At 39.0% G+C, this 18,975-nt stretch overlaps 1 protein-coding gene and 1 long non-coding RNA gene across 5 annotated transcripts in view; both read left to right on the top strand.

Annotated features, from left to right (window-relative positions):
* The window catches only part of LOC131044844 (uncharacterized), a 201,678-nt gene that overhangs the window by 166,859 nt on the left and 15,844 nt on the right, over positions 1-18,975 (top strand). The gene's annotated exons all lie outside the window — the stretch shown is intronic.
* Positions 8,496-9,856, top strand: LOC131876339 (uncharacterized). The gene is made up of 4 exons (XR_009372600.1): positions 8,496-8,712; positions 8,814-8,948; positions 9,159-9,349; positions 9,478-9,856. It is a non-coding gene; the product is annotated as an uncharacterized LOC131876339 (long non-coding RNA).

The following is an 18,975-nucleotide window of genomic DNA, read 5'->3' as shown; positions in this document are numbered from 1 at the left end:
AAAGTTGTGGAGAAAAACATTATCCATCATCTATTGAAGAAGCAACATTGATAAGGTGGAAATTTGAATGAGGGGTCGGTGCCTCTAGTAGGCAAGTGCGCACGAATTGAATAAGGGGTTTTTGCCTCTAGTGGGAAAGTTCTCATTAATTGAATGATGGGTTGGTGCCTCTAGTAGATTAAGTCTACAAAATTTGTAAGATCATTATATAGGCAAGTATTTTGTCGTGGTTTTCTCCCATAAGGTTTTCCATGTAAATATTGTGTATTGTGTTCTTTTGATATGCATGATTGTTGAAATTAAGTAAATGGTGCTATTGTTATTGATAAAAGTTGTCATACTGATTCACCCCCCTCTCTTAGTATAACCATGTGCTCATCAGTTAAAACATGTTTTACACATTTTTTTTTGCTATAAAACATGTTTCTAGTTTGAAAAGTAACCACATATCCACAATCACCCATCTTGAGCATGCACACACCTTTGGTGTGCAACAAGAGGTTTTGCGAGGTTTGTTTTTAAGGCTTATCAAGTTGGGCACTCTACCTCTTACATTCAATTGGAGGTGCATTGGGAGGCAAGGTTTAAGGCTCAAAATTCAATTTATTGCATTTGAGTCTTTGTTTTCCATCTTTTTTCCTCTTCTTCACACCATGTCCAAGAATTTAGGTGGGGACCAAACATTGGCTGTGCCATTTATGTAAAAATAATTTCCATGTGTGTTACAATATTTCTCCCCATTTTCCAGTTCTCTAGCAGTCCAATGGCCACTGATTTTTCGGGTTTGTGTCAGTTTGTTTAGAGTGGTAATTTGATGTTACCAATGAGTTTAATTAGAGTCATATGACATTTTCAGATGCTATTTTTGGCTTCTAGTTTGGCCTTCAAGATTCTTGGAGGGAGAGGCTATTTTTGGAAGTCACCCAATCGGTTTGATTATCATCTTCCATCATCAGGTTCCCTTCTATGCAATCAAACCTCAATTTTGATTTCGCTAATTGGGTTTATTATTGAGCTATATTTAATTAATTTCACTAAGATTGTCATTTTAAATAAAATAATTTATCAGGCACCTCAATGTCATAGCTTGTTGGAAAGAGAATAGAAATTTTTTAATGTTGAGAAGCTTAAAAGTGTCTTTTAAGTGTCAGAAATCACTTTTTGGATTTAAAAGCTTAATAAATTAATAAAGTGATTTTAAAAGGGAGTTACTGGAAAGTTCCCAAAACAAATTATAAAAAGGGGGATGGAGAGCTCATTTGTATGTTGAGTTTATTATTTTTTATATTTCTATTTGAGATAATTGTTGTCATTTTCTGACACCCTTGGTCCATCACTAAGAACCGATCAGAGATATGTTCTATGGACCAGCGCTGCCTCAGTTGATCAAGAGAAGACGATGGAATCATGAAGTATGAAGTGTTGTCTTGTCGGAAGTTCCTTTCCCAAGCCTTCTCTTCCTCTCTCTTTCCCGGAACTCCGGAACCCCGAGGTTCTAAAGTTCCCTTCCTTGGTCTCTTGTTCTCTTGCCCCGGAACTCCGGAACCCCCAGGTTCCCAAGTCTTCCCAACTTCGGTGACCCAGGTCTCTGAAGTTCCTAAATCTTCTCTTCCTCAACCCGGGAAGTCCGGAACCCCCAGGTTCCCAAGTTCCTTTTTCCTCAACCCTAGAACCTCCAGGTTCCCAAGTTCCTTAGTCTTCAACCTCGGAACTCCGGAACCCCCAGGTTCCCAAGTTTCTTTTTCCTCAACCCCGGAACTCCGAAACCCCCAGGTTCCCAAGTTCCTTAGTCTTCAACCCCGGAACTCCAGAACCCCCAAGTTCCCAAGTTTCTAGTTCTTCTACCCCGGAACTCCGGAACCCCTAGGTTCCCAAGTTCCTTTTTCCTCAACCCCGGAACTCTGGAACCCCTAGGTTCCCAAGTTCCTTAGTCTTCAACCCCGGAACTCCGGAACCCCCAGGTTCCCAAGTTCCTAGTTCTTCTACCCCAGAACTCCGAAACCCCCAGGTTCCCAAGTTCCTAAGTCTTCAACCCCGGAACTCCGGAACCCCCAGGTTCGCAAGTTCCTAAGTCTTCCCAACTTCAATGACGCAAGTCTTCAAAGTTCCCCCAACTTCGGTGACCCAGGTCTCCAAAGTCTTCCAAACTCCTTTTGGTTGGCGACACTTCCGGATGGCGTGATCAACACTCAAGGCTTTAAATGCTCCGACAGCTTTTTTTGACTTATTCACCTTCTTTTGTGGAGCTACAAGGGTGCTTTTAATGTTTTTGGCGGGATTTCCATCAAGGGAGGTATGGGGCCATGCTTGTTGGAGTGACTTATGCCATGTTTGCATATTCTGACTTTGGAAGGTCAGTCAATCCACCTTCTTAGGGTTGCCTTTTCAGGGTATGGCTAGGTTGCTTGCATGTACAGAAGTCAAGTGCATGCACTTCCCTGCACTTCCAGACTGACATACAGGGGTCATGATCACACTTGTAACCACATTTCTATATAAAGGTTGTTAAGCCTCATTGTAAAGTGTTCTCTCACTGCTGCCTTGAGCTTTCCTATGCTCTTTCTCTTCTCTTGAAGACTCGTAATTATTTTTGCATTTCTGCAACTGTAAGTTTGGCCTTTGGCCTTTGAATGAATTGAAATTACATTCTTACCTTCCTTCAACTTATCATAAGTGTATGTTTTGTGGCTCTTCTCTCCATATATGTTGTGTTAACTTGTTTTTCTGAGTGTGACTTGTGGGAATCCTTCTCCCCTCTTAACACTTAGCAAATTCTAACCTCCATACATGCGTTCTGGTCACTCATGAAATTGAAGTTTGTGCATCTCTTGGGTATTTCAGTTGATTCCCTGCGCCAGTTCGGGTGGGGAGAGGAACAATCTCTTCTTGGTGCATCACCTCCTTTTATTTCAAGCATTTCTCTTTTCCCTTTACCTCTGCAATTTGTTAGGATAGGCCTAGGAGTTAGTTTTGAAGTGTTGAGTTGGTTCAACACCTGCACCTGGATTGAGAAGGAAGTCGGCCTTCTCCGGAGATTCAACCCCCTTGCGCAAGGTCCCACATTTTGGGGTTGTTTCCATGTTTCACAAGGTTGTTGAGTTGATAGCTCAACAAGGGTGCGAGCTTTTGTGATAACAATAACCTTGTGTGGTTCTGGAGATTTGGACTTGGTCCATCTCAGCCTTCCAAAGGATGAAAACCCTCTTGAAGAAGACTAGCTATGGTAGTGAAAGATCTATTCTAGTTGGTGTTTGTTAGAGATATCTTATAGGTATTTCACAGTGCATTCAAAGATTAAGGTTTTTTAATTTGTGAGTTATTCTCTTAAAGAAGTTACAGGCAAGTTTTAGATTATCGAAGGTTTTGCAAATATTCAGAAGAAGATGTCATTCAAGGGTTCCTTGCTTGGGGGCACTGAAAATTGATGAGCACTAAAGTTTATCACTTGCTCATTTGTTTTAAATTGCTTGGAATATTATTATGGTGGCAGTTTGAATTGATATTCTTGTGTATAAAGGATGTCATGGTTTATGAAGGAATTCATGTGGCTTTGGACCATAGTTACAAGACTAGCAGAGTCTTGGCAAGACTCGGCGAGTCCCGAGGCAAGTCGCCTCTGTCAAGGCCAGGGGACCATGGACTCGGACTCGGTCAAGTCTGGCCGGGTTTGGGCATACTCGTCGAGTCTGCCAGACTCGACAGACTTGCTGAGTCTCGAGCCCTGGACTCTAATGCCCAGGCAACATTAAAAAAGCCAAAAAAAAATAATGTGTTTGTTTTAATATGAAACAAAAGGTAAATATGTTTTGACTCCCACCCTAAAAAGTCATTTTTCTTGTTTGCAAACAGAAGGAGGAGAGAAAAAGAGGGTTTTGAGAAACAAATAGAAGCATTGAAGAGTAGACCAACAAATAGATTGAAGAGGAGATTGCAATTGTTGATTGTTTGTGCAAGTTTGTACGTTGCCTTCAAGCATTTAAAGGTGTTAAAGAAGGATTCGGAAGAGGTTTCTAGCAAATTTATAGAGGTAAGTATCATTTTTTTGTAATTTTTTTATTTTCTTACTTTCATATTTCCATATTTTGTACATTTGTTTTGTTTTTGTTCTATTTTATATGGATGGGAAAAATATGAAAGTTGAAACCCTAGTTTTGTTTTTTCTTTCCATTGTTTATTTTTAATTTTTAATTTATTTAGAATAAGAGACATTATGCTGATTTTTTTCATTTATAATATATTGCAGCATAATGTCTCGGCCTAGTGGAAGTGGTGCCTCAAAGGCAGCCCCAGTTAGAAAGGATAAGGCTTGGAAACATGGCATCCCCGGTTCAAAAAAAGAAGTAACATGTATTCATTGCAAAACAAAATATAATGGGGGAGGTATTAACCTAAGTTACCAGTTCGGGTTCGGGTTCGGGTTCGGGTTCGGCAAAAAAAAAAAATTCTTGGGTACGAGCACGGGTTCGTCCGTACATATATACATATATTAATTATAAATTTATATATATACACATATATTATATATATCTTCAATATATACAATCCATACAAAAATAAAATATACAATGTGACTTTCCATACATAAATCATAAATCATAAATCCATAATTGCCAATGCCAATAAATATCCATATATCGCAAATATTATCAGTAAACTAATAACTAAAGTCTAATATCATATTCATAATTTGCAAAAAAGATAATATTCAAGTTTCAAGTTTCAACTGATTCAAGTTTCAAAATGTGAATATGTCATGACACAAATAAAAATTCAAATTACAAGCCATCTATGGGATTTAAATTCCATATTCATCTTCATCTGAACCATCCAACCCAAGCCCAAGGTCATCAAGTGGTTCAAATCCAGCATCAATTGAACCACTATCGAATGGAATGTCACATCCACTAGCCAAGTCTCTCTCAAGTTCCATAGCTGCCTCGTCTATAGAGACTTGGGCAAGTTGTGCAACTGTAGCATCTAAATCAGCACACTCAGGGGCTAGATCCCAATTCCTTGTTGCACTCACATTATATTCAAGGTCCTTATGTGACAACAAACGAAGGTTGGAGTGTACGTAGACCAAATCCTCAGCTCTCTTTGCACCCAAACGATTACGTTTGACTGAGTGGATGAAGGAGTATGTACTCCAATTCCGCTCAGCTGAAGAAGAACTTGCAACCTGTTAAAAGTTAAAACATTATTAGAAATTTATAAATTATAAAATAAAAATATGATAGCATCAAATGGAATTGGAAAACTATAAAAAATAAAAAGATACATACTTGGGAGAGAAGTTTAATTGCAAGAGGCTGCAAGTAAACGGAGCCTTGACCATGTACATACCACCACTCATCAACATCCATCCCATATCTAGCATTGAGAGCTACAACATCATGATTTTTTGTGGATACAAATTGGCCAAACTCCTTCATGACAACATTTCTTGTCTCCTCATCTTGATATATCTTTTTAAAGGCAGCTCTATAGCCAGAAGCAACCTTTGCATCTGTATATGGTGGTACCCTCCTTGGTGTTGCAAGCATCTCTGCACTATAAAATTTTGGTGTCAAAGCAAATGCTAAGAGATGTAAGGGATTGGTCATCTTGTTCCAACGGTCAACAATAATATTCTGCACAACTTTGAAAAATGTTTCTGTTGGGTCATTTACTTTTCTTTTTATTACTTCTCTTATTTTCTCCACCATGCACTCCATGCCATCATAAATCTCACCCAAACATGGGCGATCAGTATCAGCATACCTAATCATGCTCATGATGGGCTCAGTGAAATTCAAAACACATTCCACATTATCCCACCATTTCTCATCAAGGATCAATGCTCTTACTTTTAGAGCTCTTTCTGTTTGGGCTTGCTTCCATACACTCCACAATCTGTTGATGACCATAGAACTCAAGGCCTCTCACACCTTCACAAGTTGTCTTAAGACGAGTGTGTGAGATGCAAATCGTGTTTCAGCTACCTAACATGACATAAAAAAATACACAACATATATCAATTATAAAAAATTAAAAAATTAAAAATTAAAAATTTAAATTAGTAATTACCTTCAACAACTCCAACTTGGAGAAGGTCCTAAAAATGGCTTGTGACATATGATGATTAGTCACAAACATTTGAATCTCCTCGCCCTCCTCATACAGTTTTTTCACCCAATCAATTTGTGTGCAAATCTTTTGCATGATTAAATTGAGTGAGTGGACTGCACATGGTTTCCAAAAGATGTGACCGTATGTAGCCTCCACTATAGTCCCTGCTGCCCTACAATTTTTAGCATTGTCCGTTATGACTTGGACAACATTTTGAGGCCCACCATGTCAATGCATTCTATGAGGATATTGGCAATGAAACTTGCATCTTTCACTTGCCCCTCACAATCCACCGCTTTCAAAAACATTGCCCCTTTAGGGCACACTAGTATAACATTGATCAATGGCCTATTTTTACAATCTTTCCATCCATCAGAAACGATGGTCAAACCTATTTCCGGCCATGTATCTTTGATGACTTTCAACTGTGACTCTACGGATGCTTTCTCCTTTGCCAATAAGGTGGTTCTCACCTTTTCATACCCTAGACAAACATAATCAGAAGGTGTGTTGCAAAGGGTATGTACCATGTCCTGAAAGTAAGGTGATCTAACAAGGTTGAAAGGAAGCCCATTGCCATAAATGCAACGCCCAATGCTCTGATCTGCAATCTCTCTCATTTCATTTTTGAAGGCAGTATCCAATGGGCCTCTTTTCCATGAAGCCACAACATTTTGATTCTCTAGTGGAGCAACTGGTGGTTTTGGCATGAAAGGATGCGATCCGGCTGGTCTTGTGGAGCCAATACTACTAGAAGGCCACGTAGTCTTCGAGCTTGACTGGACAAGAGGATGATCAGTCTTTGCTTTGCCACTTCTCCTAGTAGCTTCCTCTTGTTCTCTAATATATTCCAAAACTAGAGCTTTTGGCAGCCCCTTGCCATCTGATCCCTTACAAAATTTTATTTCACGCCCGAAGATGAAACAAAGGTGGCATTTCACTCGATAGTATGAGCTGGTATACTCAGTGCCACAATAGTTACACTTCCAAACAAAACCCCCACCACCAGACACTTGCTTGATCATTGTTGTACAATGCCAAAGTGGTGAATCTTGATCAATTTTAAAGGGGTTATTTTCAATTCGGGCATGGGCAATTGAACTAGAGCTTGCACTTGCACTTCCAATTTCAGCCATTATGTATGATTATATGAATAATGCACCTAAAATAAAAAGAGAAAACACAACATTATTGAAAAAAATTGATAAAATTTTGGCATTATAACCCCATACCATGCATACAAAGTGTAAAAAAATATACAAAACTTATTTAAAAAATTTTAGAAAAACTTTTTTAAAAAATTAAAAAATTTGAAAAAAACTTTAAAAAATTCTTGAAAACTTGTAAAAAATTCCAATTCACTCACCTTTGATGGCTAAATCTTCCTTCTCCAGTGATTCCTATGCCTTTTATGCATGTCTCACATCTTCATAGTCTCTACCTTCGAAGAAAAATGCAAAAACTAAGAAACCCGGCTTTAGAGAAAAAATCTTCAAAAATGCAAATAGAATGAGTTGAATGAATGTTTTGATGCATGAAATGCATCGTAAAGGGGCGAATTAGGGTTTAATTATTAATTAACTATTTTTTAAAGTACTTTTTTATTGGTTTTTGACCCGTGGGCCCCGTTTTTGGGAACCCACGGGCCTGGGTTCACCCGGTTCCTCCTGGGTTCGACCTAGGTTCCACCCGGGCCGCAGGACCCACAGGGAACCTGGCCACCTGGGAAGGGCCCGGGTGGAACCCAGGTCAAACCCGGGCCGGACCAGGACTGGGCACGAACCAGGACCTGGACCCAATCCAATACCCAAAGAACTGGTAACTTAGGTATTAACCGGCTAAAATATCACATTGCACAAATAGAATGCCATGATACAAAACCATGCAAAAGAGCACCCCTTGAGGCTATTCGTGAAGTGCAAGCTCAATTAGAGGAATTTGAAGAGAGAAAAGAACTAAAAAGGAAGCAAATGGAAGAAATGGCAGCCATTGGTGGAAAGGCTTCTTCAAATTCTCGACCTCCATTCCTTGGCTCTGGAAGTAGTGGTAGCGCGAGTGTGAGCATTGGGCCTCACATTCGTAAAAATAAATCCACATTAGACTCACTTATTGTTACACGCACGACTCCGGGTGTCCAACCATTGCTTGAGAGCACGGGTTGGAATAAGGAGAAGCATGATGCTACAAAAATGGCAATTGGAGACTTTTGGTTCTACAACAACGTTCCATTTCATGGAGCGAGGTATTCATTAGTATTTTGATTTCTATGTCTTAATTTTTTTGCTTTTAAGAAATTGAGAATTTAAGAGTGTGCCACATGGATTATTTTAATTTTTAAAGTTACAAGTAAATACTTATTCCGTTTATTTAATTTGTTTTAGGTCTCCATACTGGCAAATTATGGTAGATGCCATTACTGGTTGTGATCAAGGGTTTAAATCCCCTAATGGTAGATGACAAATGGTTTGAATCAAAAGGTGGCTGATTTTAAAGACAAAACTGTCGAGCAGCATGAGATATGGAGGAAGGGTTGCATCATCATGACTGATGGTTGGACCGACAGAAGAAATAGAGCACCGTTGAATTTTCTTGTCTCCTCATTAGGTAATTGTACTTTGTATTTTGTAAAGTATATTTGTCATTGATTTAGTGACGAAGTTTTTTAATTTTTATCTTACTAAATCTCTTTTTTTTTTCTTTCTTAGATAGCAGAGTGTTCTTGAAGTCAATCAATGCTTCAGGGAATATAAAAAATGTTGAATATCTTTGTGGGGTGTCGAAGGAAGTGTTGGAGGATGTGGGTGAGGAGAATGTGGTGCAAATAGTGACTGATAATGCAGGTAAACTTCTTATGGAGAGGCACCCCACCTTGTTTTGGACCCCTTGTGCTACTCATTGCATTGACCTCATATTGGAGGATCTTGGTAAAATTCCATGGATTAAAACATGTGTAGAGACTGGAAGGAATATTTTTAAATATATATAAAATCATGCTTGGATCCTCAACCTTGTGAGAAATTTCACTAATAAGAAAGAGTTGTCTCGTCTAGGAATTACCTGATTTGCAACAAATTTTATCACACTGCAATTGCTGCTTCAATCCAAGGGCGGATCGAAACGCGTTTTTGTAAGTGAGGAGCGGACGGCATCATCATATGCAACGACCACTGCAGGGATTGAGACAGCTGATCAGGTTTTTGAAGAGCATAGCTTTTGGCAACTGGCCAAGGAGATTGTGCAGGTAATTATCTATTATATTTTTCATTTTTGTTCTCATTTCCATTCCATTTCCTTATTTTTATTCACACTTGTTTATTGAAAACTTAAAACTTAAAGTTTAATGTTGCAACTTTCAACTTGTGATCACAGTTCATAGAGCCTCTTGTTGTTCTCCTTTGAGTTGTTGATGGAGAGAAGCTCACAATGGGCTACATTTATGAGGGCATGGACAAGGTGAAGAAGGCCATTAGAGCCATTTATTCAAGGAATCAAGTTAAGTATGGTCCCATATGGGAGGTCATTGATCAACGATGGCACAATCTGCTTCACAGGCCTATACATGCAGTTGCCTACTACCTTAATCTGGTGTTCCAATTTCGCCCAAATTTCAAGGCCGATGATGAGGTGTGGAGTGGGCTTTATGAAGTTGTAGAGTGAATGTCACCTGATTCATTAGTTGGAGCACACATAGTCCGTGAGATAGAGATGTTTAGGAATGCACAATGAGACATATGCAAGCATAACCGGACACAAATGATGTCAAGTAAAAATCTAATCAAGGCATAGTTTAAAATTTAAATCTTAAACTTTTCTATCTATGATTCTATTACCATTATCATAAACTCAAAGTTAGAATAGAAATAATTTTTATTATTTTTTTGTTTTAGATGCATGGTGGGAGATGTTTGGTAATAAGGTGCCAAATCTACAAAAGATTATAGTTCATATCTTGAGCCAGCCATGTAGTGCTTCAGGATGTGAACGCAATTGGAGCATGTTCAAGCGTATTCACTCCAAAAAACACAATAGGTTGGTGTTGCAAAAGTTGAATGATCTTGTGTTTGTTCATTACAACCTTCGCCTCCATCACAGACAGATCTTGGGCACTGACACATCTCCTCACTTTAGAGGAGGTTGATCCACAGGTAGAGTGGAACACTGAGCTTGATGATCCTGTCTTCAGTGATGAAGACTTAGAATGGGTTGATCAAGTGGATCGAGAGGCAAAGGCAGTAGCGGTGGCAGAGGAGGCTAGAGCACGAGGAGACCCATTGGAGGAACCCGAGATCGAGGATGATGTGGATGAGGATGAGGATGTGGATGTCACTGAGCCTCAGACACAAGCAGAGATCATGGCTACAGAACGTTCCAGGACCTATCTTAGGCGCACACGTAGGACAATTGCGGGGTCAAGTGATCAATGATCACTGATATTGGCTCGTTTGAGCCTTATACTTCTAGGCTCTAGCTATATGTTGAACTTGATATATGTTTTGAACTTTTGATGACATGGATTTCATATTCCATGAATTTTGTAGACATTTGACACTATCTATATTTCTAATGTGTTATTTAGTTTAGCTTATTTCCTTCAACGCAAGCCTAAAATTTGCATTTATACTTATGTGATCAATGTAAACTTGTGTATGTGCTTCTATTTGATGAGATTATCGTGTCTTTAATGTTTATTTATTAGAGGATGCATGAAACAGGTTAAAATTGAATTTCTTGGGTTTTTCAATTTGTTGAGTCTTGGCCAAGTCTGGGTGCCAAGTCCAAGTCCGAGTCAAAAATCAGCTTGCTGAGTCCGAGTCTTGTAACCATGCTTTGGACACCATACTTGGGATATTTAGAGTTGGGCAAGTATATTTCAGATTGGACACCATATTTTAGAGGACTAAAATCTTCATCTTATTCACCTTGTTATTGCTTCTTGCTGGCTGCACTAAAAACCTAAGATTGTGAGGTTTCACCAAGGGACGTGGGGCCTGATTGAGCTCCATTTTAGGATGCAAGGGTACTTTCTGAACAAATATGAAATTCTATACTCATTATTATTGCTATTGTGAAGCGATAGGCACTGTCATAACTGAGCCTTGTGGGTTGAAACTTCTTTTAATGGTTAGTGACTGTTGGGCAATACTACAAAAGTGTTGCTAATAACAATTACAATTTGGTTATGCAATTAAAGGTTACAGATTTTGGAGCTTACTCTTGCTCTTTGTTTCAGTTTTATAAATGTCTTTTCTGAGCAGCATTTAATGGCAGAATAAGTATTATTTTAAAATCAGATCAGACCTTTGTAGTTCTGTTATTTGAATATTGACAATGGTATTTTCTTTATCAAGTTGCATACATTATTCAGCAATTTCGAGTATCATTCAAAATATCATCCATCACTTGCAAGTTTGAAAACAAGACATTAAAACCATCAAGAAAATTGTTTGTTATCGTGACATGGTTAAGAATGCAATCAATAAGGGTGCCAACTATTTGGCAAAATACCTTCATAGCTGAATGGTTGAAAGAACTGGAAAAAACTGGGTTGCAATTTGGGGTGGTATCTTACAGTGGTATCAGAACTAAAGATCCTTCCAGCCTTTGGGTAATTCAGAAAATTGACTTTCAGTTTGAAGCATGGCTGGCAACAGAAGATAGAAAATGGTTGGCAAGATTACTCTATGATTCAGGTGGTAAACTCGGTATTCTATTTCAACCAAGGGATGATGCTTTGGTCACATTGAAAAAAATAGAAGAACGTTTGATCCTTGTTGAGCAGTCACCTTCTCAATCATTGCAGATAGCTCTTATTCCTAGAGTGACTTCTTTGGGTCAACACAAGTGGTTGAGACATACAGATGATGAGATAAAAGTGATGGTTACTTTTTTTTTAAGCGATATAATGAGGATTGTAACTCCTGTAGCCCCTTATGATGATAATTGATATTACAATGAAAGAGGTAATGCTGCTGATTGTAGATAGTTTTCGGGATCTTGTTGATATTAAAAATCCAAATTTTTCTAAAAGGTTTGCCATACTTTAAAAATTTGCAGGAATCAGACCTTATGCTAGATTGAGTAACCTTGGATCCAATTTCAGATTCATCAGGTGATGTTTCTAAGACTAATGACTTTTATGATGCTTCTTGTGATGAGTTCATTAATGTTCCTTTAGATTAAGGTCATGATGAAAGCATACTTTCAGATGAAAGGCTTGAAAGCAAATCCAATTTATTATTACTTGGAGTTGATTCTGAGCAAACACGTCATGAGATTGTTAATTCTATTATTGAGCATCTTCATCAAGTTGATGTTAAAGAGGCACACAAGTCTCAGGACAGCTATGGAATTATTGCTAAAATGTGTTTGTGTAACATATGATCGGATTTTGGTTTTCATCATGGCAGCAGTACTCTTCTTTGCATGGACATGAGAAGAATCAATTTGTGGTATCCATTGATAGCCCATTGTTTGAGATGGGTGATGATATGACATATGAGAATCCACTTTTTTAGTTTGATGATGGAACAACTCCTAGTTGTAGTGTCACACTTGGTGAAAATAGCAAGATATGGGATCCAGGAGATGATTCGGGACTTGAGTTGGACTATGATTTCTAGTTTAATGTTGATCACAGTTAACATCATTAGGTGATTGGTCACCCTCCTGGGAGACCGCTAGATATGAAATGTGCAAATGAGGAGATAGATGAAGACCGTATTTGGAGTGATATGACACTAAGAGGCATCATCATTCCGAACTACGTGAGTAATTGGAAGGTAACTTGGGTTCGCAAGTTGAAAATTTCAGTTGAGAGTTATTTCCTTGTTGGTACTTGCTTTGAGTTGCATCATTCCTGTATGAAGTTTGGTCTTGAGTTTTGGAGTGGTCCAACAAGTGGGACTTTTCACAAATTATTTGAGTTGATGAGTTGTAATGAATGCCCTTCAATTGTAGTTGCTGATGTTTCCTCTTCATTGGATGAATTGATTCATGGAGACATACATTTCAGACTTTGAAAAGTTTCCAGACAATGTTATTGAGCTTGCTGGAATTTTCAGAACAGCTACATGGAAAGGAGATTTCAAGCCTATTACTTGTGTAGCTCTAAAGGAAGGACTAAACATGACATTCACATGATTGACAATCCATTTTTGGATTGAGTCTTGTGTTGTTTTATCTTATACTAATCTTTCTTTGGGCTTGGTTTTGAAGGCAACAATTGTTCCTTGCACCTTAGTTGTCGATGCTTTCGTGAATGGGTTACAAGAGATTACGAAAAGTGTCACAAACTTGCTTGATGTGCATGATGTTATGGATGGCACTTACAGTTGTGATGTGTATCTTTCTAGGTATGTTAGAGAGTATTCACACTTGGGATCCTCAACAAGGATTGATGGAGCTTTTTGGTTCAGGTAGGTATGATCTTTGGAGGTATAAAGATGAAAATTTCAGTATTGATAGTGCTGTTCTTTTCCTTTCCAGCAATTTGGTGATTCCATTTGCGCATCTACAAATGGATTGAAGAGAGATTTTAAGTAAGGATTGGAGCAATGAATGAATGGTCACTTTTGGGAGTGTTCCTTGGCAAAGAATGGATCAGAATTTCAGTTTTGAGCTTGTTGTTTGGTTGCAAGTCAGTCACTTTACAATATGGTTTATTCTCATTCAAGGGATTTGGCACAAATTCTTTGTCAAGGAAGTGAAGGTTTTCAATCAGAGATTGCTTGGAGGTGTTTCCCAGCCACTTCTATGTTAATTTGGTGCAGCACAATGCTTACTACCCATGCTTATACTTGGGAAATTCATTGGTAGTGTTGTTGTCCTTTGTGTTGAGCACTAAAATCAGATTTTACATTGTTGTTTTCAATTTTGAACAACAATGATTATTGTTTACTTCAGACCTTCCAAACTCAGAAAGTTTATCTTTTGAATGTTTGTGATATAAACATTGATAGTTTACTCTCTTTGTTGGTTCAATTTAGTGAACTTTTGCATGCTTTGGTTCATCATTCATAGGCCCTTGGAGTTGGAACAAGAGGATTGGAGAAGTTCGCATTTGCAATTGTGACACTACATGATATCATGAGGAGTTATGATGAGGATCGTATTAGGCCGAGCAGACTTTCCTACCTATTCTCAAGATTGTGTTAGGTACAAGGATTGCAATTATGGACCTTACTGAGATGCTTTAGCAGGAGAAGTTTTATGGTTTAGATTTCAACACTCACAAGTGTTTCAGCTTAGTTATTGATGATGATTACTTTTTGGGGTTCCAAAAGAGGAGGGTGTAGTTTGGACACAATGGATTGTCAATTATGATTAGAGTGGCACAGTGTCAGCATGGTGGATCTTTTCTGAGATTGACTTGGAACCCTGGGATCACATTGGTTTGCAGTCCAGTAGCTGTTGGGGATGTGAGAGCCAATGTTGACTTTCTAGAGTTTACTCCTATGGTGCATCAGTTTGGTTCTTTCAAAGAGCAATTCTTTGAGGAGTTGATTGAGTCTATGCATATCTGATTGCTCTTCTTATCGGTGGTTATTAGGAGGTCTCTTGTCTTGGTACCCTCCAGGACAGTGCTTTGAGATGTTGGTACTATAGATCTCCTAGGTTTAGACCTTGAGATCGTTCTTGGTTTCAATCTGGATCAATTTGATGATTGTGGGGTTGTATTGGCATTGCTTGAGGACAAGCAATCTTTGGGAACGATAGATTGTAATGTCCCCATTTTCAGGCTCTTTAGTAATGTAGTGGTCATTGACTTTCTAGATTTGTTTCAGTTAGTTTAGAGGGGTAATTTAATCTTACCAATGAGCTCAAATGGTTTAAAAGAGTTATATGAAGGGAGAGTCTATTTTTGGTAAGTCGCCCAGTCGGGTCCATTTATCATCTTTCATCATCAAGACCTCTCCTACACATTCAAATTTCAATTTCGATGCGTTTTGACCATTGTCACTAATTGGGTGCATTATTGAGCTATATTTAATTAATTTCACAATGGCTGCCATTTTAATTAAAATATTTTATCAGGTGCCTCAATGTTATAGCTTGTTGGAAAGAGAACAGAAAGTTTTAAATGTCGAGACGCTTAAAAAGTGACTTTTAAGTGTTGGAAATGTTTATAAAGTAAATTAAATCACTTTTTGGAGTTAAGAGGCTTAATATATTAATGAAGTGATTCTAAAAGGAAGTTTTTGGAAAGTTCCCTAAAAAGCTTATGAAAGAGGGGATAGAAAGTTCATTTGGTATACTGAGTTTATTTTTTCTAATATTTTTCTCTAAGAAAACCTTGCATGGTTTTGGAGATTTAGACTTGGTCCATTTCAACTTTTTTAAGGACAAAAATCCTCTTGAAGAAGACTAGCTATGGTAGTGAAAGATCTACTCTGGTTGGTGTTTGTTGGAGATATGTTATAGGTATTTCATAGTGCATTCAAAGATTGAGGTTTTCTAATTTGTGAGCTATTCTCTTGATGAAGTTACAAGCAAGTTTCACATTTTTGAAAGTTTTGCAAATATGAAGAAGAGGACGCCATTCAAGGGTTCCTTGCTTGGGGGCACTAGAAATTGATGAGCACTGAAGTTTATCACTTGTTTGGTTGTTTTTAAATTGCTTTTAGTTTTATTATAGTTGCGATTTGAATTGATATTATATAAAGGACACCATGGTTTATGAAGGGTTTCCTATGGCTTTGGATGCCATTCTTGGGAGATTTAGAGTTGAGCAAGTATTCTTTCAGATTGGATGCCATATTGGAAAGTAAACCTTCATCTTATCGGCCTTGTTATTGCTTCTTGCTGGCCATGCTATAAATCTAAGATTGTGAGGTTTAACCAAGGGACATGGGGCTGATTGAGCTCCATTTCAGGACTCGAGAGCACTTTCTGAACAAATATGAAATGCTATACTCATTATTGCTGCTGTTGTGAAGGGATAGGCACTGTCATAACTGAGCCTTGTGGGTTGAAACTTCTTTTAATGGTTTAGTGACTGCTGGGCACCATCATCTTACTTTCGGATTGTTGTATTTTGAGTAAGACTGCAGAAATCTTGCTAATAACAATTACAATCTGGTTATGCAATTAAAGGTTTGAGACTTTGGAGCTTACTCTTGCTCTTTGTTTCAGTTTTATAAATAAATGTGTTTTCTGAGTAGCATTTAATGGCAGAATAAATAGTATTTTAAAATATGATCCATCCCTTGCAAGTTTTAAAACAATACATTAAAACCATCGAGCAAATTGTTTGTTATCATGACATGGTTAAGAATACAATCAGTGAGGGTGCCAACTGTTTGACAAAATACCTTCATAGCTGTGTGGGTGAAAGAAGTGCAAAAAATTGGGTTGCAATTTAGGGTAGCATCTTACACAATAGGGTTAGTGACCATTTGTTAGGCATGATTGGACATGGATTAAAGGTTTGTGAAAATAATCCTTTTTAGGGAGGGTGAGGAAAAAGTTAAAGTTATGCCTTTAGAATCTACAATAGATCAATCCGATTTGTTGCTTACTGCTATGGTTGATGTTGTGAGGGGATATCATTCTAATAGAGGAAAGATAAAGGCTACAAATGATGGGCAAAATTGTTGTTTTTCACAGGTATCGCATGTGCTGCATATAACTTCACGATCATCTATATGCCCACCACTGTATATGTTACCCGCCCTATCTAGTGTTCTCCAATAACCCCTATCAAGGGATATAAATACCAGTCAATGTCACATGAAATGACATGACTCTCAGTTGGAACAAACACGACTATAGATAAAAGGTTGCAATAGACTAACAACCCGATATAAGTATAACTAATCGTATGGGAATAAAGAATACTAACAACCGATTAGTATATAAAGTGATCATATGTTATAAGACAGTGATTAAGGTAAGAGTAAATAAAGTGCGATACCAACACACAGTTTAGAGAAAAATAAAGAAATCGCATATATATACAGCAGCGATATCTCCTGTTGGTATAATAACATCAACATGTTGTGACCTTTTCCACACATCGCCCCATTGCAAATGGGGACCCTCTCTTTTCCTGCTTTCTAGGATTTTGTTAGTGTCCTGTGACCTTTTGCTGCAGTTTCACCAAGCCTTGTCCAGTTCAGAGCATTTCAGGCCCTGACGATTGAAAGTTAGTTTTTGCAGGTTATGTGATTCCGAAGTGTGAACACCACCAGAGTGCTTAGAGAGGCCAAAGGACGAAGATCGCAATCGATTTGGACAACTTTCTATTTTTAGAAAGTTTGTCGTTTTGTTTATTTCCTATTTTTTAGGAAGTTTCGTTTTTGGCATTTTTAGCCCGATCCCCGATATGGCTATTTTTAGAAAGTTTTTTCCTATTTTTTAGGGATGTCTGCTTTTTGCTTTTACGGGATGCAAACCTAGGGTTTACACTTGCACCACTGACCAGCTTCGACCGGAATTCGAAAATTCCAAGTTTTGACCTAAACAAGCTAAATCCCTAGATTTTAGGCTTTTGCTTTTTCGGGATGCAAACCTCGGGTTTACACTTGCACCACTGACCAGCTTCGACCGGAATTCGAAAATTCCAAGTTTTGACCTAAAAAAGTTGAATCCCTAGATTTTAGGCTTTTTGCTTTTTCCGGGATGCAAACCTAGGGTTTACACTTGCACCATCGACCAGCTCCAACCAGATCTCGAAAATTCCAAGTGTTGACCTAAAAGGCTAAAATCCCTAGATTTTAGGCTCTTTGCTTTTTCAGATGATCCACCTAAGCACGGATTTCAAATTTCAAGTTAATCCGATTAAATTAGATTAAACTATGAAATTTTGAAATTTCTTTGAAAATTCTTCTAAGTCTGGCTAACAAGGGTTTTGAAGTGTTTCTGCAGGTTCAAACCCCATCACGAAGGATGAAGAGGTCATGTGGGTGCTGAGGTTAAAGTCCGCCATGCCAATGGAGGTCATGTGGGCGCCTTGCCTAAAGTCCGCCATGAGTTTGGAGGTCACATGGGTGCCCACTCTGAAGTCCGCCCCACCTAAGGAGACCATGGAGGAGCAAGGCTTGAAGTCCGCCCCACCTTAGGAGATCATGTGGGTGCAAGGCTTGAAGTCTGCCCAAGGCATAAGAGGGGCCATGAAGGAGGCAACTTCAAAGTCTGCCCAGCCATGAAGAGGCCAAGCTAGAAGTCCGCCCAAGGCTGAAGAGGCTATGTGGGGGCTAAGGTTGAAGTCCGCCCAAGGTTGAAGAGGCTATGTGGGGGCTAAGTCAAAGTTCGCCCAAGGAGGAGAAGCACTAGAAGTCTGCCCAAGATAGAGAAGACACTAAAGTCCGCCCAGCCTTGATGGAGGCCATGAAGGCGCTAACTCCAAAGTCCGCCCCACCTTGATGGAGACCATGTGGGGGCTAAGGTAAAGTCCACCCAAGGTTGAAGGGGCCATGAAGAGGCCAGGGTTGAAGTCCGCCCAAGGAAGAAGGAGGCCATGAAGGGGCTAAGGTTGACGTCCGCCCAAGGTTGGAGAGGTCACATGGGTGCTAAGGTTGAAGTCCGCTCAAGGTGGGAGTGTAGTCTAAAGTCTGCCCAAGCAAGAAGAGGGGTTATGAAGGAGCTAACAAGCTAAAGTCCGCCCAAGTTTGAAGGGGCCACGAAGGAGCACTCTCCAAAGTCCGCCCAAGGTTGGGAGGCTAAGGAGGAGGAGTGATCAAAGTCCGCCCAATGAGGAGAAGCACTAGAAGTCCGCCCAAGGTTGAAGAGGCTATGTGGGGGCTAAGGTAAAGTCCGCCCAAGGTTGAAGGGGCCATGAAGAGGCCAAGGTAAAGTCCGCCCAAGGTTGAAGGGGCCATGAAGAGACCACCAAAGTCCGCCAAGGTAAAGGAGGCCATGGAGGAGTCA

The sequence above is a fragment of the Cryptomeria japonica genome, chromosome 1 (genome assembly GCF_030272615.1).
Source record: "Cryptomeria japonica chromosome 1, Sugi_1.0, whole genome shotgun sequence".
Taxonomy (NCBI): Eukaryota; Viridiplantae; Streptophyta; class Pinopsida; order Cupressales; family Cupressaceae; genus Cryptomeria; species Cryptomeria japonica.
The sequence above is the reverse complement of the archived record's forward strand: the minus strand, read 5'-3'. Positions and strand labels throughout refer to the sequence as shown.